Source organism: Monomorium pharaonis, chromosome 4 (assembly GCF_013373865.1).
Source record: "Monomorium pharaonis isolate MP-MQ-018 chromosome 4, ASM1337386v2, whole genome shotgun sequence".
Lineage (NCBI taxonomy): Eukaryota > Metazoa > Arthropoda > Insecta > Hymenoptera > Formicidae > Monomorium > Monomorium pharaonis.
This window is the reverse complement of record NC_050470.1, coordinates 29458036-29480068: the sequence shown is the minus strand read 5'-3', so window position 1 is coordinate 29480068 and position 22033 is coordinate 29458036. Positions and strand designations below refer to the sequence as shown.

The following is a 22033-nucleotide window of genomic DNA, read 5'->3' as shown; positions in this document are numbered from 1 at the left end:
TCTGTCGCCGAATGCGTCGTCGCAAGGGAAAGAAGGGGAGGAGGTAACGCAAATCATTTGATATTAATTCTAGAAGGCAAAATTGATTTTCCTTCAAAGATAAAAGTAGGATAAAACGTCACCCCAAACTTCTTGGATGTCTCAATTCTTTCTATCAGGCAGTAAATTAATAATTATGTAGTGCATTCTCTTTGTTTCTTTTATGAAGAAAAAAGATGATGTATATAAATATGATGTTTTTTGTCAAAGAATATTGAAAAGTCCACTTAAAACAAAAAAAAGACACGAATGTGAGAATGAGCGTAGTTTGAATTTCGTTTGGGGTAATAAAGCATTTGTCTTCTAGGGCTAATGACGTTTGCGGTGTATCTATAGTATTTTGTATGATTCCGGAGCAAAAGGCCTATATTGCGCTTCCGAGGAAATACAAAAAAACATCATAATATTAAAAAGGTATTAAAAAATTATATCATGCGTTTTATCGCGAAGAACCGTGTAAAAACCAATCTCTTTCACCCATCGATTTCAAATCCTCGACTTGCGATAGCAATCTAGCGGTGCTCTGCCGAGAGATTCCGATAAATTACAATCTGTCGATAAAAAAAAAAAAAAAAAAAGAAAAACTTTCAGCAAGGTCCGTGCACTTCTCTTTCAATCTCTGCGATCCTGGAAGGCGGTGTACCTTCCTTCCCTTCCTCCCGTTTGCGATTATCGAAGTACATAGTCGTCTGTTGGGATGATAGCCGCCCTCACAGCAGCCGCGGTCATCCTTTATTTTTCCCTTGATTTCCCGCAAACTGGGATGAGCATAAAAAATAGTCTAGACATATTCTACGGTTAGCATAAAACCGCCGCGCCGGTGGACGAGCCGCGATCGATATCGGAGGAGTCAGGAGTGTAGGTACGTATCTACAGTACGAAATTACGGGTGTCAACCCTTCCGGGACGGATCTCCGCCGAGCTGTTTCGATGAAACGGGACGGGAGAGTAAAGGGCATCGATCGAATTGCATGTGCAACCGAGGGTCGAGTCGCGCTCGTCATCGCGCGAGAGAGGAACGGTCGGTTCCACGAGCAAAAATATTCCGGGGGATTGCCCGATCGTGCTCGACGGTCCGTGCGCTCTTCATCCCGCTTCGTACCGCGCGCGCGGGGGATTGACTAATTTCGATGGGGAAAAAAAAAGAGGAAGGGTGTGTGTGCGCTCGATAAAAAATTTCGCCCACTCCCGCCCGTCTCGCTCTTCTGTAATGTAGATCCGGCGAGTCGTTTGAACGACGACTCAAAGACCCGTTTGTTCTTTTTTCTCTTTTCTCCCTTTGCGACCACCGACGAAAGTGACGGTGCATCCGAGAGAGAGATCGAGAACGAAGTGCGAGCAATTTGTCTTACGGGCGACCGTCCTGTCGACGCGTCCCGCGAGTGATTCTTCGAGCCGGGATTAATGGACCGTTGCACGTCGGTCAGTTTGCTAATCGAATTTCATCGTCGTGTCTTCGAAAAGCGTGAGAAATGCGAGAGAGCAATCGGCAAACGTTGATACGTTAGGCGTTATTTTATACTTTCCACGTAATCCATAGTGTGATTTATCGCTGTGCCTACATGGAAAGAGCGATTTTGCTAAAATGCAAATTTGCTGAAAATAATTATGTTGAACGTTTAAGCTAGTTGGTAGAATGTCAAAACTTTTTATACACACAGCAACATTATATAACTTTAATATATAATTATTTTGATGCGCCAACATAAAATTATTTTCAGATCTGTATTCACACTGAGAAAAAAATACTTAAAAATTTATTTGTTGAATATAAATTTTATATTTCATTAAAAATGAAAGTTTTTATTTAAATCTTTAAATGCATATTAAATGTTATATTTTTAAAAAATTGTTCTTTTCTATAATTTTAAACTCGAGAAAAATTAATACAAGAAACAAAATAAAATATTATTTCAGATTTCGTCGGAAATACTTGTAAAAAATTTTCAACAGTCTATACTACGTTTATTTGACGTCCCACTATGTTTAAGCGGAAGAATTGTATTTTTAATATAGATATTTAATTACGCAATGTTTTCTCCTGAGAAAATCATAGCGACCTTGTAAAATACTGTAAACTTTCACAGTTCATGCATTTCCAGTCGTAACCTTGGCCTGAAAACAATGAAATTTCAGCGTTTCCAATCTCTCTACTCGCTACACCCTACGAAACTTTCGGCGGAAAGGATGAAACGGCCAGACAGGGGTTTGAATTTCAAATTGCGGCGCGGCGTCCCCTTTTTTTCTGACTCTTTTTTTCGTTTTACACGGTCGCCGTACAGTCTAGTGGGTGGTACATTTTGTTTGACCGCTCGAAACTCTCCTTCTCGTTATACCCCTGGAACGAGATATACGAGTCGGAAATGTCGTGGACGACCATCAAATAACAGCGGTTTACGATACGAACGCCCTGAATACACGGGATGTATCGTTTAACGATATTACGGGTGCCCAACGTATATATATCGTACGTCAATTAAGATAATCTCGTTAACTATGAAAAGAGACGGGCAGCCACAAAAACTTAATTCGAACGGGTACATATGTTTTCGTTCGTGCAACAATTCGCTGCTTACTTTCCGAGATTCGCTTCGTCTGGGTAAACACGGTTGAATTACCGTAAGGCAAACATGCGAAAGAGAACTGCGAGATAAAGACCCGCCGTACGAACTGCCTTGCTTGTCGATAATTCCCGGGCAAACAAATGAGAAAAAGAGTGAAAATTTGCAAGACGATCTAAGGAAAGGCGATTTTTTCGCTAAACAAACGTTACTTTATGCTTGACTTGCGTTTTATGGCTAAGTGGCATTTTTTTTATAGAGGCACAATTTAAAACTCTATAAAAAAAAGATATGTGCAGATAAAATACGATTTAGTGGTGCACAATAATGTAAAGCTTTTATTTGATACTCATAATGCGTGAGCAAAGAAAAAAAATAATAAAATAATAAAATACGTTATACGTAAGTTAAAAACTTTATTCAACCTTTTCTTATATAAGAGATAGCTTATTATTTTACGTAACTGTCACTGTCTCACCAGCTGCGCCCCTTACTTATTTTTCTTTCGTTGTACTTCAAGAACTATAATCCCATTCTAATCTCCATTAACGCGGCTGTCTATCAAAGTGCATAACGTATCTCGCCATCTGTGATTAAATGCCTCGCCAAATGGACGAGCAAGTAAGAAGCGAGATCACGATGGGTTGGTTCGGGTAAACGGACATTAAAACATCAAGTAACCAGACGGATTGCATCACGTCGACCCGAGTGCAAACCGCATTCTCGCTCCTTATACTGCGCTACGGGCAATCCCTACAACCGCCGTAGAATTAATTGCGCTCGCTAATTACTTCGCGTCGCCAAAACAACAGAATCCGTTATTAGCTGCGAGTATTTAGAACCTCTCACCTCCTCGTGAATAGCGATTTAATGGAAATTTCCTGACAAATGCAGTGAATACAATAGCCCATTAATTATTAAAACAATGAGTATCGACTGAAAGCTACACGAAAAGATGAACAAATTTATTTTGCTCTAACAATACAATCTATTTTTTTTTTAATTATTATTATTCCGTACAATGTGTGCGTTGGAGATAGAGATTCTTGTAATTTTCTAAGTCTCAAGTTTTCTCATTAACGATAGATGATTAAAATATTTTCGTTTTTAAATAAAAAAAAGTTACGTGTATAAAAGTTTTGATTTTTCGACAACTTCAACTCACATCGTCAAATTATAATAAAAGTTGCACCTGGAGTAATTATCCGATTTCAATTTGCGTTTTTGCGATGTCATTCAGAAAGTTAAATCAGGAGGATTGACTGGACATACGTTACGTGTAGTACTCGGAGAGTACCAGAAGGCTTCACGTCGCGAACGAGAGAATGAAGGAATACTTTCGTCGGATTTACGGCAGGTAGTCGTGGTTTATCGCCAGTCACGCAGTCGGATTTAATTACTCGGCGCAGTAGGGAAGATCGAGAAAGAGGCGACCACTTGGGATCTAGAGGGGCACACTCACGCCCCTGCCACGTTGAAAGTGGTATGAGTCACGCCTCGTAAGATCATCAAACAATTTGCATGAAAATGCATGTGCCTCCTACTTTTCTGAACTTCATGAATTATTCACGCACCGAAATCGCATTAAAATTACGTTTGGGGTTAGAAAAAAAAAGAGGAAAGGTCGAGCCAATGAGAAATTAGATTTTTTTTCTGTGCAAACGTGATAATTCTAAAGATCGTTCGCGACGCACTCAAATAACATTGCAAGAATTAGATGAAAGAATCTCTCTAGGGTCGAAGCGCTTCGAAAGCGCAATCGCGAAATTAATTTACAATTCCTCCAATACGTTTTTTCCGTTTCTCGCGCCGTGAAGTTTCATCCTGAGCTTCATCTGACTTTTAAAGAAACCTCGAATAAAATTTAATCAAGCGAGTAATATTCACGTGAAATTATTAACGTCGAATAATTGACTATGCATGATCGCTTTTTGTGGGCGCGCACCACGTGGCGGGAAAGCCGTGGAGAGCCGTCGCGCGAGTTTTATTCACGAAACGTCCTGACAACTTTATTCTCGAACTTGCCACGGGGAGAAAATAACTTTCCGGAGAACAGATTCGAATTCGAGCCGTGCGCTACAGAGAAATTGGATTTACGCGCTCGCAGTTTCAATCTTCCACCGGCGGTCGCAGGACGCATGAGAATTTAACTCGACACATGTAGGTTCCGCACATAGTTCTCCTGTTTATATGACGTATAGAGTAAGCCATAATGTTTGAATTATACATTTCGCCGGACAAATCCCACGAGATATGCAAAAAAAAAAACGTGTTAGATCTTCACGATTTTTCACGTATTGCAACTTGGAATTTTTATAATTTTTTTACACAAAACCTTCTCAATGTAAACATGTCTTTTTTATTTAAAAATTTAATTTTTCTTAAAAAAAAAAAAAATAAATTTCTTTATGTCCGTCGAGAATTTAAAACCACCGAGAAAGTGCATAACTTCTCTATATATTTGATGGTACATGGATATATGCTATCTGGCAGCCGAGCTGACGATAGCGCTGGATTTACTTTTACTACCTCATTAATGTTACACATTTTATTACCGCCGCCGTTTTGCTACCCTCGCTTCCTCCCCCGTAGTATTCTCTGTATATAGCGAGCTACTTCGCTTCCAGGGTTTACGATCGAAAGAGGCAAGAGAAGAAACGAGAATGAGCTTGGCAGCCGCCATTTTGGGTAGATTTACCGTTTCAGAATTTTACTGAAACGATTTCGTTAAATCCCACGTCCTCTGTAATTCTCCCTCTTTTTTTTATCATCATAAAAAATTGTGAAGCATTAGCATTTCTACGTTAATAATTAATACAAAGTTATAACTATATTCTGTAAATACTATTTCACCAATGTAATTAAACATACAACTTGGTTGCATCTCTTATTCTTTTAAGGAAGTACACCATCCTAAAGCCTCTAAAAATAAGTAAAGTTTGAACATGTTTTTCATCATGGATTACTAAAAAAAAGATTCAGACTTTTTCATAAAATATAAACGCATATTTATGCTTTCAATTTTCATTAAGTACAAATGTTATAAAATGTGAGTTATTTAATACTTATAAAAGCTTGTTTTTAAAAACGTCAAAACGAAAAGGATGTTTTTTTACAGCATATAACATTTTTATTTAAAAAAAATAAACAAATAATGTGTTTAACCTCTTAATTAGAAATGCAATACCAGACTTTCACACTTTAACGAGATTAATAAAACACGATTTACAATAGGAATACAGAATGCGAACGAATAGTCGACTCTACAGTTAAAATTTACGTATACGAAGCACCGGCGTGCGGGGACACCCGTTAAGCTCTTATCGTCCATGATCGATAACCGCTCAGAGAAACATCCGGTGGAGGCACAGTACGGAAACAGTCGATGGAAGGTCGGTGGATGAATGTTTTCGAGCTCACGCGGTAGGGGAGCGTGGATTTAGCGTGCAGGGACTTTCGACGTTCTACCGTTTGGGATGGGATCCGCGACGCGGGGTCGTTTCGCAGGGAAAACCTCGACGAACGGACGGAAGTTCGCTCGGTTCGTAGGTGCATTATATTTATCTTATCGACGGCTGTCGCGACGAGCCGCTTCCCGCGGGATTCGAGAATGGACCCGCGACTGCGAATTCTTTAATCCATCTCAGCGTTCCCCTAGCGTTTATAGTTCAATGCGATATATTGCATAATACGATCGTTTGATCAAAGTCAGCGCTTCCAATGTGAGTTCATCGTGTGCTAAAGTATTCATTAATCGTCTCTCTTAATCGTTCTATTGCTTAGTATGTATGAAGCAATTGGATCGGCCAATTAAGAAAATACAGCTGCTTCATTATGTTGATGATTGTTAAAACTTTCTTGATATTAAAATATTAAATATTATCGATATTTCTCACTGTAAACGATATGTGCAATTATAACAATTTAGCTGCATAGTTAAGCTAAACATAAGTAAAAATAAGAGGTGTAATATATTACTACATTTATGCTACCTGGCTTAAATAATTCTGACGCCTGATACACAACATAGAATGTGAATCATGCTAGAGCTAAGCCGATTAATCGTGCGTGGAACGACCGACGACGGAAAGCAGAAAAGCGGCGGAGAGATTTATTGTAACGTCCGGATTTATCGCGACCGGTCATAAATGAGGGAATTAAGGAAATATGACATTGTATTACACAATGGCGAAATACCGCGATCCTCCCCCGTTATAGGGTGTCTAGCGATTGTAAAGCCGAAGGTATTGATCGTTACGGCGCGGGGGCGGCGTGTGTGTGCGGGGTAGGTGCAAAAGCCTTACGCTTTACGACTTTACACGGGTAACAAGAGTTTGCATTAATAAAGCCCCTTTCGGGCCCCGAAGCCTAGGCGTTTATGAGCTCCCCGATGTTCAAGCCGATGCGAAGACGTTATATAAATCCATAAATTCAGGTCGGGGTACTTAAGGTAATTTCAGGGGTGGGATACGGCGAGGAGTTTCGGCGTGTTTTATGCTTTTCCATATATTTTCATGTGGTACGACAAAGGATTGGCGTGCCCGAACGTGTAATTTAAATTTATTACATCAGTGCCCACGTATACATCACGTTCATTATTATTTCAGGCCGTGTATGAGAACGAGAAATGAATGAGGAATTTTGTTTTTGTTGTAAATATATTACATTGTTCTTTATTATACGTGTATATTATTTTACTTTAAACCCAGATCTCTATATAATAACAACATATAGTTAAATTATTCAAACTCTCAGGAAATAATTAGGTATTAATATTTTAATACTCAATTCAGATACGTATCTTTCTCCAATTGCCAAATAAATACGTATTTGCAGTAAAATTAGGTTCGGTCAACTTCGTAATTTTATTATTTCGAGGAGAGATCATTTCGCACGCCGTATACATAACAAATTGAAACCTCTTAGGTTCTCATGATTATTTATAGGGACATCCGATCAGCTTTTTTTTTTACGCTCAAGGAATCATTCAGGCGGGGATGTCTCAGCAATTTTGCCGGCCTGCGAAACGTCGTCCGGAACCGGTGCGGTTGGAAGGGCGCGGGAAGACGCGAGAGGGTCCTGTTTCCATTTCTGCTTCACATAAATGATTATCGGGATGGCTTGTAGCGAAATTCCCGCGTGACTGGACATCGATGTAACCGTCGATGGTGCGTGCAGAAGTCTCCTGGTCATCTCCCACGGGTGACCGAAGACGTTGTAACGGTAACGCCAGTCACCCCTCTAAGCGGCGATCCCCGAAGCATTTCTTTATATCTCCGACACGCACGTCCCCCTGAGATACGTGGCGCGCAGATGGAGGGACACGGGCCGCAATATCTTCATCCCTTTCCGGTGCGCGCAAGCACTACGCTACGTTCGGCTCCGTTGCGACTGCTCCGCTCGCGCCCCAGGAAATTTATATTTCATCGAATTGAGAACGCGCCGCATCGGGGGTCGCTTTGTGCAGAAACCGTTCTCGTCGTGGCTCGACCATGTCGCTCGATAAGATATGGTGGCCGAGCGAAATCTTGCGGTCCCTTCGACCCTTTGTTTCACCTTAATGTCGTAGCTTAACTTATTCTTTGTCGTTTTCTAATTTTTAAAACTGGGAGAAGGTAAAGAATAAGTTAAATTAAAGGCAAAGTTAATCTACATTGGTAGAAATAAACACAAGTGTTTTTCGCAAGACAACAATGGCAGTTTCATTAATATTCCATCATTTTTGTTTGAGAATAATTTTATTGCTGCTTTGACGTGGCAGCGAGAAAATGTTGCTTTGATGAATTTTCGTAATACTTTAAACGTGAACTTCGTGAATTCGTTGCGATAATTAAAAGAGAAAGCAGGAAAGGAAGAGACGAAGGAAGAAGATAAAGAAGAAAAGAAGGAAAAACAGAATAATTTAATCTTTAATCTTTAAAGTAACATTAACGTACTCTAAACAGATTTATAAAATTATTTAAATTTCTCTTGCAATAAAGATAAGCTCTTCGGCTAAGAAGGAACGCGTCAGCACTGACGCTGATCTTTTTCGTCCACCGTGTGATTTGTCTCGTGGCGCGTTAATACATGATCAATCTGAACAAAGCGCGGTCGTAGAAACCTCATCCTGACCTACGGCTTATCGCGCTAAAGGACGGCGCATTTCGGGACTTCTACATTGTACGAGAGGGGCTGCCAGCCCCTTAAGACCATAACGTTTATGTGGTTTAGGTGGTAGGTTTCTCCCGAGGAGAGAAAGAGAGAGAGGAATAACGAGAGATATACCGGCCATACGGTAACGAGAAAACGTGGACCGACGCAGTATCATCCGGGTCTGACTCTGCGCCGCACCACCCGCCGAGATCGGTCTTATTTATTGTTTACGCGGGGATAATGTCGCCCCCCCCCCCGTTCCGGTGCTTATGTAAATATCCCTCAGCATAACCGCGACTAAATCACTCGCGTCCGATAAGATGAACTGGATAAAAACGCGTTCCCCCGCTTTGCTACGCGCCTCTCGCGATACAAAACGCGCATTTCACCGTTTTATTTGTCCGTTATACTTTTCAATCAAAGAAAGAGGATGCGAGATCCGCGGAAAGAAACTGTACGTGATTCTAAAACGCTTTTCGCGTCGTCTGTTCTGCGTAATATTTTCTCTCACTAATATTTCGGAGATTTAATCACTTTAATGATCACGCGGATATGTCTGGATTAATTAAGACACCTGGATAGTCACGTATGATTCATATTTGCCTTCTACTCGACTTCATTTATCAATTTTTAAATTAAAGTTGTACTGTAAAAAAATATGTGAAATTACGCAATTTGTAGTAAAAACTTTTAGTATTTTTATTTCTCACTGTGCAAATATACTTTTTCGTTTAGAAATCGTGGAAAGATATATTTGAATAATTAAAGATAAAAATATTTAAAACTTACATATTTCATTATCAGTCGTATAATCAGTTTTGCACATATCATTTACGTAATTTCACATACTTTTTTTACAGTGTACAATCGATCAAGTTACGTTTGTCGTGTTTCTATAACTGTACAACTGTCTGACCCTTTTATTTTCCATGTCGAGCAAATTCACGATCGATCGTGACACGAGTGGTCGTGCCGATCCCACGTACGTACGGTCCTACGACGAGGGCGTGCGTCACGTCTCGCCTCGGCGTGTCACGAGTGTCGGTATCATCGGCGAACGCGAAGCCACGGCGCTCGTCTCCATCCACCGCTTCGACCGTAGAAGAGAAGAGGCAGAGTACTCGGGGGAGGGGGAGGGGGAGAGGGCTCTCTCGCTCGTCAGAGGTGGAAGGTGAGCGAACGAACCGAGCGGCGGCGGCGGCGTCGGCGGCGAGGGGCGGCAGCGGGGTGCGGCGCGACGAGGACCGAGCTTTCGTTTCTGGAGCAGACGAATCGATGCTCGTTGCCCGTCCTCCCCGTGCAACGAGTTCAATGTCTCGCCCGGGCCGGCCGTAGCCCCCGCGGTCGTGGGTCGTGGCCGTGGCCGTCGGACGGAACGCACCAGCCACCCCCGTCCTCCCAGCCGCCGCCGCCGCCGCCGCCGCCGCTTCTACCACTCACCCGCCCCATCGACCTCTCGTCCGCGCCCCGTGCGCCGCGGCGATGTTTGCCAGGCGTTTGTCACCGTCGAGAACAAAGTCTGCGTTCTCTCTCCGACCGTGCGCGGCGCTCCGTTCTGGAATTATTACGACGCGATTCACGCTGATATCTCGACGTCTAGCCCGCCCGCCTCAGAAGCGCGTCCTGCTTTAAGCCCCGGCATTATTAAGGGTGGATTACGCTGTGTCCGTCGCCGGTAGCAGGTTAAAGTTTCGTTATAGCTTATTACTCGAGAGTAAACGGCGCAAAGAGGAACAAAGTGTAGGTCCAGCAGTTGCCCCTACATATCGAGATATCGGGGTCGTTTTGTAAATTTCTAGAAATTGATCATTTACATCTGAATTTTCGACCGACTTCTCGCCCGTGAAAAAATATCGCCGGCTGGGGAGTTGACTGTGGTTTATGATAAGTATCGACGTACGATACGCGAGAAACCGCGTTTCGGTAGGGAACGATAAAAAAAGTTTGTCCATAGCGCCGGGAAGGGAGAGAATTTTTTTTTTAAGCGCGGGAAAGGGAACGGCACATCGTAGGTGGACTTGGAATTCCGATTCGATTCGGCTCACTGATGTGAATAATACATACCATTAGAAATGCTTCTAAGGCGCGCCGCTCCGCCTCGCGGGATGGTAAGCTACGGCGCGTATGAGAGAAAGATATCGATATGATTTGAGTGTTCCACTGATTCGGCGCTGCAGCCGCGCGCGCGTGCGGGAAATCGATAATATAAAAGCGCCGACCCCCATAAATTCAACGATAACCGCGCAGCCATAAAGCAAATAACATGCGAAAGGGAAACAAATAAAATTAACGTAAAATAACTGTATGGATTTTCGCCGGCAAAATGGAGCCCCGCGATATGCAAAATATATCAAAAGAGATGCTCCGATAGTGGCAGGTTGCAACGTCCTGATAAAACAAATAGATATACAAGGAGGAAAAATGGACATGTCATTTTAAATTCGATATTTCCTCTCAATTACGTAACTGCATTTTCATTCGTTTCGACGAAGGGAAAACATGGGTAATTGTTGCGGGAATGCGCGCCCAATTTCGCGCCGACAATGCGGTGTCGAGGTGTCACCCCGTAAGAAACGCGCGTACGAACGGACGCAAGAAATCGACAAACGGTTTCTTGCGCGAGGGCGCATTAGCGTCCACATCGAGAAGTCGTTACTGCCGATCTTCCGCGAATACAAATGACCCGTTGCGCGAACCAACTTCCGGTCCCCGCGTCGGGTCAGCGCTTTTCCGATCGACGGATTATTCCCGGATTCATCGTATTCCCGGAGATTTCGAGACAGTTACAGCCGTAAATCCACGCACTATTGATTGTCCCGCGAAAATTAAGTTTGCTCTCCTTTTTCCACATGTTCGACGATATCATTTGCCCAATACGGCGAATGCCTTATTTCGCCTCTGTCTCTTTTCTCTCTTCCGGTTGTCTTTATTCCCCTCTCAATTCCAGGACAGAAAAGTCGAGAGAGAGAGAGAGAGAGAGAGAGAGAGAGAGAGAGAGAGAGGAGGGGAGCAAAGGGGCGACACGGGGGTTGCAAGTGAATTGATATCGGCTCGTTTTAGGCGGGACGGCAACGGCACGGAGAGCTTTTTGCGTCGAACCAGTCGAACGAATGAATTATCTTTCCGAATCGTTAATCTCCCGCGCAACGAAATGAAACGTTCGAATGACGTCCTCGTCCCCCTTTCCGGGGGCGTTTTTACGGGGGCTCACGCGCCCTTACGCGCGCCCACGTTCCGGGGGTTGATGTTAACGATGACGGCCGAAAGAGAGTTCCTTACCGTCGCGCGACAAGCAATAATTATTTTTATGTCTTGTCTTATAAAGATCGTAATACGGGAAATATGAGGACCGCAATCTTTGATTTTCCCTGCGCGCCAATAATAACGAGAATCCGCGATTTTATTTTACGTCGCGAGCACTCGTTTTTAATAAGTTTATAACGAATTAATTCCAAATGCGAATATTTCTTCGTGATTACGTAATTCTTATAATTTTTTATTTCATGTATAAATTAAAATATTTTATCAATCCCGCTTACTTTTAACATTTTAAGTGAAGATCTTTTTTATTGTACTTCGAATCATTTAGGCTGCCATGAGGGGATCTTTTAACCTTACTAATCAAAGGATATCTCTATTAAGGGCGCGGCGTATTGAAAACGTTTGAGATCAAATCTCTCTCTTGCAAATATTTTCCGCTTAAGAAAATAACATTAAAGCACAGTACTTTTGTACGACTGGGCGCTCGTTTAATACCGCAATTTAAATAGGCAAATCTCTCGGACAAAGTCTCCTACAAACACATTTGCGTTTTACTCCGCCCCAAGGTGAAAGCGCAATCCTTAACTCTTCTCCTCGCCGGGAATAAACGGACAAAAGCGATTACGCGCAAGCATTCCGAATAACAAACTCATTTATTATTAGCTTAGCTTAGCGTATTTCGTGGCGCTCCTCGCTGTGGTAGCGGAGAGCGCGATATTACGATATCATTACGGCGGTACGATTGACTGAATCGTTTTCCCCGGGTCCTCGTAACTCAGGATTAGGACCTCCGGAGGAGGCGGCGGCTTAGATGGGTTATTACATCGCCGCTATGAAATCGTAAATCGCGTCACCGCCCTGGACAAGAAAACTGCGAGAGTAATTGCTCTCGCGACTCCTAGGGAAATGCCCCTATCTCGCCATCCAGTATCGGGACTCCCCGCGTAGACAAACAGTAATAACATCCTCGCCACTGAGGGGGTGAACGAAAAACGGAAGAAAATACGTCCCCGGGGACGATTTATTTATTAATATCCCCGAAAACGGGCGATCGCGGAGCTTCGAGCAAGACGGAAGAACGATAGGATTCTCCACTTGTCACGCATATCAAATGGAATTTATCTGTTTAGAAAAATTTGCATGAAATGCCCAAGGAAAATCATTTTACTTGTTTGGCTGCATTTTTTATTATTTATCGAAATGATAAAATTTTTGTATAAACAGAATTTTGACGGAAAGAAAACAAGCGACTCTTCCAATACAGTGATTCGACACACACACACACACACACCGATTGAAACTACGTAGATCAGAGACTCGGTGCTTCATTCTTTTCGAAAGTGTCGTTATATGCAACAGCGAGCAACGAAGTTCTTTATTTGCCGCGCGGCTACGTAAAGCCAGGTGGCTGCACAACTGCGTTTTATCTGCAGTACCTTTGCAGCGAGGCTCTACGATAGTTCTTTGTTTCCGCGGGCGTAGACCACCCTCGCTCCGGTCCGATAATAAAAAGGAAGGGCGAGACGCGCGCGCGGATAAAATTTGGCTGTCGCGCGATGCGCCACCTCGTCGGCCTTTGTTCGGCTTTGATCGATGCGTTAATGGGTTAACGACAGCGTAACGACCGTCTGGAGAGGAATTATTTTCGCATCTCGGCGCCCTCCGCCAGCCGTCACCTGGATGACGGGCTGAATTCACGAAGAAATAAGGAAAAACCGTCACAGCGCGGGGCTGACTTCCTTTCCCCATGAAGTGTACATTTATAACGGCGTGGACCATTGTCATTGCCGCGATACAATATTTATTCGTCTGCGAGAGAAGTGTTTCACTACGTATGTATCTGTGAAAAGCCTCCGATTAAAATTTTACGTACCTCAAAAATTTGTCTGGCGAAATCATTTTCAGCTATAAAAAAGTTTCCAAATAATTTCGAAGTTTATACATTTGAGCATAACATGGACATAGAAAAAAAATTAGTATCAATTCGATAATTATTATTTTATGTACAAGCAAGAATATAAAATCTTCTTTAAATAGTTTGATAATCATTTTTATTTCAATATTAAAATAGTGTTACTTAAAAAGCACAATGATTATTCTGATAATAAGACTATAAATATTTTTTTTAATTACTGAATAATTCAAATATTTTATTTATGAAACTATACAAAATTTCTTCATGTGAGCAAGTTGTGTCTTAAGGAAAATTTTATATTCTTATACGTACATGAAACAATGACTGTAGATTTGGAAGGAACTTTTTTCTGCAAAGAATTCTTCTTAGATACGATAAAACGTTTAATTAACACAGTGACATTTCTTATCTTATATCAAAACTCGCCATATATAGCTCGCTTTGTACCAAGAGGCAATTTATCCCATTTATTGAGCTGCACGTGTCGACATCGTGCGCAATACTCGGGTCAACCGTTACCACACACGCGGTTCACGTGTCATTTCGGCGTACACATACCCGTCCTTTTCCTTCCTCACCGCGAAGGAAAACGAGAGTGGCCGGAGAGAGCGCGGGTCCCGCGTGGCCATCAAAGCGAAACGATGCATCAGCGATAAAAGCCACCGTCGCCCCGTAATACGACGTTCCGAGAACATTTACGACTAATTGTTTCGCCCCGTGCGCGTCACCGCAGGTATCCTCCTCTCTCTTCTTTTCTTCTCACTTCTTTCTTTTTCGCGGGAGAAGGAGAAGGGAACTACAGAGCGACGTCCTGCCGGTGCACGCGCCGTCGTAAAAACGGAAGGACGCGGACACTGTTGGTAGTAAAAATTTGGCCGCGACGCGAAGGGGAGAGAGGTTGAAGGGGATGGACCGCGGGAACTGCGATAATAATGGCTAATAAAAATCAGCTAACTGCTTGCAAGACACTGCCGCGCTAATTGCCGTCGTAAATTCTTTTTCTTCCCTCGATCGATGTGTAACATCGGCGTGTCGCGGACGCTCGTGCACCAATCGTAAATTAGTCGACTTGGTATATCACCGAGATAAGGGCGGATTCCTACCTCCGCGGTATCTCGGCAACAGGACACATTTTGCGCATACAATTTTTTTTCATGAAGAACAAACTTACGACGCTTTTCCGTCACAATATATAGAAAAGATAAGTAGATTTTAATAATAATAATGATTATAATAATAATTTTAATAATAATTAAAAATCGGTACTTCTTTTATGCTAATATAGTTTTGACGAACAGATATATACAAATATATAAATAAAAATGAAAAAATCAGATTTAATAAAAAATTGATTCTTTAAAATACATTTATTATATTTGTATTCTTTAATAGCTGTCTTAATAGCTCAATCTGTTCGACATTCTGGAAATAAATACAGTCTCAATGGGTCAATAAAAATAATTGCAAATCTAAACCTTTCATATCTATTAATAAACTGAAATTTCTACGTTTGCCTTACAAGATGTACAAGACGCGGGACAAAAAAGTATCGCGGCTGTACTCTCTCTCGCTCGCGCATCGATCGCACGTACGGAAACGATGAAAGTAATTTTCCATAAAGCGAGAATGCTGCACGCACCCGTCTGCACGGGCGGCCGCGAAGATCCATGGATTTACATGCAGCCCCGTCCGCGGAATGTAATTTATCGCCCGGTAGGATATCACCGCCACGTTGGCACGTACCCGCCGCGATACGCGCGTGTTCGCAAACAAAGGAGAACTACTTTCGCGTTTGCAGAATGTAATGCGTGCGCGCGGCAATGGCTGGATGCAAATGCCCGAGAGTCCGTCTCCTTAACTCGCGGGAGTGAAGAGGATAAACGTGACGCTAAGGCGCCGCGCGGAAATTACTGTTTTACGAGCGCTTCGTTGGGCGAGTCCGCGAATAAAAGTTTATTACCCGGGGATCCCGCGAGCCCTCACGAGAGAAGAAACGTCCCTTCGTGCGGGACAGCTAACGAAGAAATGCCCCCCCCCCCCGTGTTCTCCTTTATAACGATGCCCGATATCGACGGGAAGTAATTTGCTAACCACGTTGTTGAGAAAGTTAAACGTCGATTATATCGTTCGATCCATTCCTCAGCTTCCTCTCCCGATTACGTAATCGCTAAAATTTTCTGTGATAATTAACGCGCGAAGATTGAAAAGGGAAAGCGCAGCTCGCCTGCGTTTGTCGATTGTAATTATTCCGTGGAAATTTTACTTTTCTGAATTCGTGAATTTCATATTTCTGAACGTTCAAGAGATTTCTCTTCTTTATGTTCTAAATACAGCGCAGTTTCCATAATTTCTAAGGGGAGAGAGGGGGGGGGTTTTATGCATCGTGATATAACTCGCTTATATCTTCGTGCTTCTTCAAACGGGTCTGCTTTCTGAATATTCAATTAAGCCAGATTGCATACGAAATTTCATTACGTAGTTGAAACAACGGCGGCAAGTGTTCCGCTCTTCAATCTGCAAAGTAGTCTGCTTATGCACAATCTCTTTGTATGTATGTACGAATCCGTAAAGCGCCACGAAACATTTGCATCACTCGCGATACCGGCGCGCATCTCAACTAGTGAATGCCCGACGAGAATGGCGGACACAGGCAAGAATCTCGCTGTCATGTCGAAATTAAAGTTTAACAAACGAGTCGATCGAGTGTTTTCACAAAGGGGACATTGATCGACGCATAATTTATATTACAGACTTTTTTATATATCGCGCATACTTCCGAATAACATTTCAATTATTTTACGCTTCCGGCGTCAATCATAATTAAAACTGCATTTGGTAATGTACCCGATGTAACGATATTATATCGGCGCACACAATGTAATCGCAGCGCGTGTAACAAAAGAGCGAATCATTATCAATTTACATTTTTTTTTTTTCAATTTCTAGTCTTTATTTTTCGGGCTTTTTACCGCGTTTCAGTCTGATAGACGCGATATGTTTAATGCACGGCAGAAAAACCCGGGCCGACGATATCGCGCGTATTTGCGTCTGTTATCTATTATTTATTAACGTTTCACGGTGATCTCGATGTTCTGGGGGATGCGTCACCATTAGCGCTGATATTTGCTATATCAGTCGCGCGATATCTGGCACATTGTCAGGTGGGAATTTTTTTCATTTGCGACACGAAATTCGAATCGTGAATATCGCGTCGAATGGGGCATCCTCTCTTTGAGGATCGCAGGCAGGATTTTGCGCGCCTACTCTGCTGCCATGGTCCGCAAATACTCCAACAATCTCCTGAATCGGCGGCGGCGGAAGACGGCGGGAGAAGACGCGGCGCGGAAAAGAAAGGAGAGCCGAATCTCTATTTTCGCAGTCTCGCAGAGGCAGGGCTCGAGGGCCCTGAATAGACACGATAAGGATCTTATATCCGCGCCCGTTCCCGGATGATGTCGCGAAATACAAAGTAAACTGTCTGACGCGTTGTCGCGACGCCAACGAGCGACGCGGCGCATCGATATATTGATGGGCTGCACGCAAAAAAAGAAAAAGAAGAAGTTGGGATAAATCGGGATAGAATTTCTGAAGACCGTGCAACCGGAAACCCTTCGGTGTACTTTTTCCCCCGCGCAAAATTCTCTGCGTGCTTGTAGCTGCGGAACACGTAACTGTACTTTATCGCTACTCTAATTTAACTCGCGGTATTCGAGCTTCGTTCACGTGAAGCAGCTCCGGTACGGGCTCGCTTGAGATGCAGTAACGATGCAGTTACGGACGATAGGGAGGGTTGAGCAAACGACGTGGCTAAGTGCACTGGAGATGCACCCGTTGCGTGGAAATTTTCTAAAATTACGGTAATCCTGTCAAGGACTTACCACCGACCCTCGAACTGGTCTAACTCGAGATGGGCTTCGTTGTTTCACCTGCTAACGTGATTTCATGTCGTTGACCTAACTGTGTGGTCTTCACTCATAATAAGCTTTATAAACTTCCTCCAACGTATCAGATTTGCGTAAGAGATTATCTAAAAAAAAAAAATGTGCATATTGTCTATAATTTATAATTTATTATTTTCTAGTAAAAATAAATTTTCACAAAATCTATTTATTATTAATTTTGAAAATGCGATGTAATGAGGAGAAAAATAATTTGTTATTTATATATTTGCTGTGAATTAGTTGTTTTAATAAAGATTCTGAATTATATGTAATTTGACTGAAATTTTTATATATTTTTTCTTCAATTACTAGAACAATTTATTGGAGAACCGTATATATCGTAGACTATCATATACGTATATATATTAATATATGTATATATATTATGCATATCTTTAATGTAATAAAAATTTATTATTTAACTCGAGATTATTATCGGCTACACGCTTCAAGCAAAACAGATGGACATTCGCAAAATTGTGTAGTCATATTTTTTTTATTTTTAGAAGCTGGTTATTCTATCTTCGGATAATGTATTTGAATATGATAAATTATTTAATTGATAAATGTCTACCTACATAAATGTATATGTATAATGTGTAGATTTCAATATTATATTTGTTATACAATTTACCTTAGTTTATTCGGATGAAATAATCTCCTAAGCCTTAATGAAATATAAATAAATAATGCCAGTCTAACGTTACTCAATTTAAACTAAACACATCCGTTCTTATCGACTTTTCTTATTTTAGATTATATTTTGCATACATTTTTCCTCGAATATTTGTCAAATCAAAATTAAATGAAATAAACAATGTCGATGACTACGCAAATGTTTGTGCAACTGTAAATATATGCAAATATTCTCAAAATGTGTTGAATCCATGGGTTTACTAACCTTAAATAACTGTGCAGATTAGCCGTCTCTGTGGGATTGTATGCGTTGGACAATAACAATTAACTTTCTGAAAACAAAATTGTTAAACCTGAGCTTTTTATAAATTTTGCAAATTTTCGTACAAGAGCACATCAGCACATTAGCTTCATTAATTTTCACTATTTTTATTTATTAAAATCCATCAGCTCCTTTTCTCACAGACTCAATTTATGTAGCAAGTGCCACCTATTAGTGAACAAGTAAAACTCTTACTGGTATTCGCATGCATCAATATACCGTCTTGATGGTAAACGCTGTACTTTCACTTGGGTTCTAGTCTAAGCTATAGCAATATATGTCAGAATTCATATTGCTATATATAATTCAAATAGTGACTCAAATTTCAATGTAAAACTTAATCTGTTGAAACTTTTGATTTAAAAAATTAGCACAAAAATTTAGAACAAGTCTTTACGAGCACAAAAATAGCGATTGTTTAATGTGTTTAAATTTAGAGTTATTATACATATAAGATGTAATTTCGAATAATCCAAGTGTTCTTGCAAAGACGGTTTTTCATCACAAAAATCCAAAGCTTATACACTTTTGGAATTATGAAATAAATAAAATACTTACCGAATCACGGGAGGCATCCAGAAAGTAGGCAGAGGCGACATGACTCATCATTCTCAACATGGCCGAAAGATTACAAATTTGATGTCTTCATACTGCTTGGCGGATGAATTTTGCCGGGAATAAACACTTTGCATGTAATAAACCGCGCGATAAGTCATAAGTTTGTTCTTTCTTGTCGCGCGATGCGTAACAAATCTACTCGCGCACTTGATCGAGTGATTTATTAATCTATTAATCGGTTAATTAAAGAGGAAACCTGAGAGCGACCACCGCGGCCTTTTTCGTGCGACCGATATTTGACTAGCATCAGCGCCAAATGTGAATATAAAGTCCGTTTTACATTAATCGCAAAGCATCCAATAAGCGCTTAGTTTCTAAGTTCAAGCTCGACAGCCATTGGGTGTTGCAAATTGGACTAGCGACTACGATTGATGTAGGACGGGCTTTACATCGACGTTTGGCGCCAACGCTAATGCTAGTCGAATTATCAAATATCGGACGCACGAAAAAGGCTGCGGTGGCCGCTCTCTGGTTTCTCTCTGCTATTAATCACTACCGAGTAATCATCCCACACTCGCACATTGTTACTAATTAGTATCGGCTAATTGTTCAGCAAAAATTATTCGAAGAAGGAAACGCGTTGACACAACGCATGTCCCGGCGCGGAGCAACAGAACGAGCCAAGGTTATGTTTTTTGAACGTAGATCTGTCGATAATTGCAGTCCTTCGATGAACATACAGGCAGACGCAATTGATATTTTAACATTATATCTACTTTTTCACTTAGACCAATATTATTTTGGATCTATCCAAGTGCAATCGGACGCTAGCAATACGCATGTTTCGAAGCGTTCTACTGCCGATTAATCAATACTCTGCATTATCATGGTATCAGATTGACACCATGATTTATCGACTGCAATTTCGACAAATCCTCTTCAAAAAAACATAACCTCGACTCGCTCCGTTAACAACATTGAGTCTCCACGTCGGGTTACGTGCGTTGTGTAAACGCGTTTTTCTCTTCTAATGATTTTCGGTCGCTTAATAATTAACCGTTAGTAATAACAATGGATAGATAAATTCGTTCCCGTGTGAGTGTGGGATGATAACTCGGTAGTGTTTAATAGTGATAAACCGATTCATAGATTTATAAATCACTCGATCGAGTGCGCGAGTAAATTCGATGCGCGTGTGTGACGAACAAGAAAAAACTCATGATCTATCGTTTGTTACATATAAACTGTTTAGTACCGATAAAATTATTCGTCCGAAGCAATAGGAAGACATCAAATTTGCCATCACCCGTGTTGGCAAATTGATGATGAGTCGCTCGGTCCCTGCCTATCTCCTGGATGCCTCCCTTGATTCGGTAACTATTTTATTTTATAATTTAAAAAGTAAACTTCGGACAAAATTTTTATAAAGAATCATCTCAGAATTAACTTAGAAATATGTCTTTGCGAGGACACCTGGGTCGTTCGAAATTACCCTGTATATCAGTTAGTCTTTTTTATTTTTTTTGTAGGCTCAGTTGCAAAATTATTTTGATTTTTAATAAGACTTAAATACACGTTTGTCCTTATTTATTCAGAGAGAAAGATAAAGATAAGTGTGTGTTTAAGTCTTGCTTAAAATCAAAACATTGTTGGTGCAACCGGGCCTTAATAAATTGCTTTTTAGTAGACTGATACTAAAAACTAAAACATTGTCTTTTAACGTACATGCTTCGTGTTGTTTTACTAGATTTAAATCATAGTTGGACGTTTATGCTGTGGACATTTATCATACTTGTGATCCTTTCTGAGTGCACCTCGATAGACGTGCAGTTTGAAAGCTGGCAGTCGGCCACCTGTGAGAACGTCGCGAAGGAGTACTATCGACGTTCTGAGATCAGTGTCCAATGTGTCTTGACAGGCTCCCCGACGAAGTAAGTACCGTACAGTTTCGACATTGATGTATTTTTCGCTCGTGATGTGCCAGAGCCCGAGCGCGCTTGCAAAATGCGCTCGCCCGCGGCTTCATCTCGTATCGGATCTACGCGACCCTTGTCGTCACACTCGATCGACTTTTCGTCTCGCGGCATGTAAAAACGTGGGATAATCGCGTGGGAGATATTGCGAATTTATCCCCTGCGAAAAACGGGCGGAAATCCTGCGGATTATGTTGCACAAACCTCTTCTGCTTTACACAATTGTTAGAACACGTATTCAAAATGTACTGAATATGCACTTCGAAATACTTTCCATTACGTGATTTTTTGAACTTTAAAAAGTACAGAATTTTGTATACGTTTCTTCGTTTTTTTATTATGTGAATACATTTGTACCTAGGTTTATACTGAGAAAAAAAGCAATTGAGTGTGTGCAATAACGTTGATTGGATTATGTATTTTATATTGCAATACCATATATTGTTGTATTGAATATATCTTTTGTTGGCAGCCCGCAACTAAAAAATTTTATTGAATCAATTACTTTTTTTTTCTCAATGTACGTAAGAACTGCGTTTATTGAAGGGCAACTTGGCATTTACATCGAAATTCCTAAAGTATTTAACTACAATAACTTTCTACGTTTTATCTCCGCAATCTTGACTTGCTGCAATAATTGATAAGCCGAGATCACATATTGCATTACACTTCCATAACATTTAACCTCTGAT

General features: G+C 41.3%; 1 long non-coding RNA gene across 4 annotated transcripts in view; it reads right to left on the bottom strand.

Moving 5' to 3' along the window:
- LOC118645154 overlaps positions 1-20198 on the bottom strand; it is a 71729-nt gene extending 51531 nt beyond the window's left edge. For 2 of the 4 annotated variants that reach the window (XR_004962950.1, XR_004962952.1), the window contains exons 1-2: positions 18754-19351; positions 17790-17938 (exon numbers count right to left, since the gene is read on the bottom strand). This is a non-coding gene — a long non-coding RNA (uncharacterized LOC118645154). The other 2 variants (XR_004962953.1, XR_004962951.1) reach the window with 2 other exon arrangements.
- Between the last annotated feature and the right edge of the window lie 1835 nt (positions 20199-22033).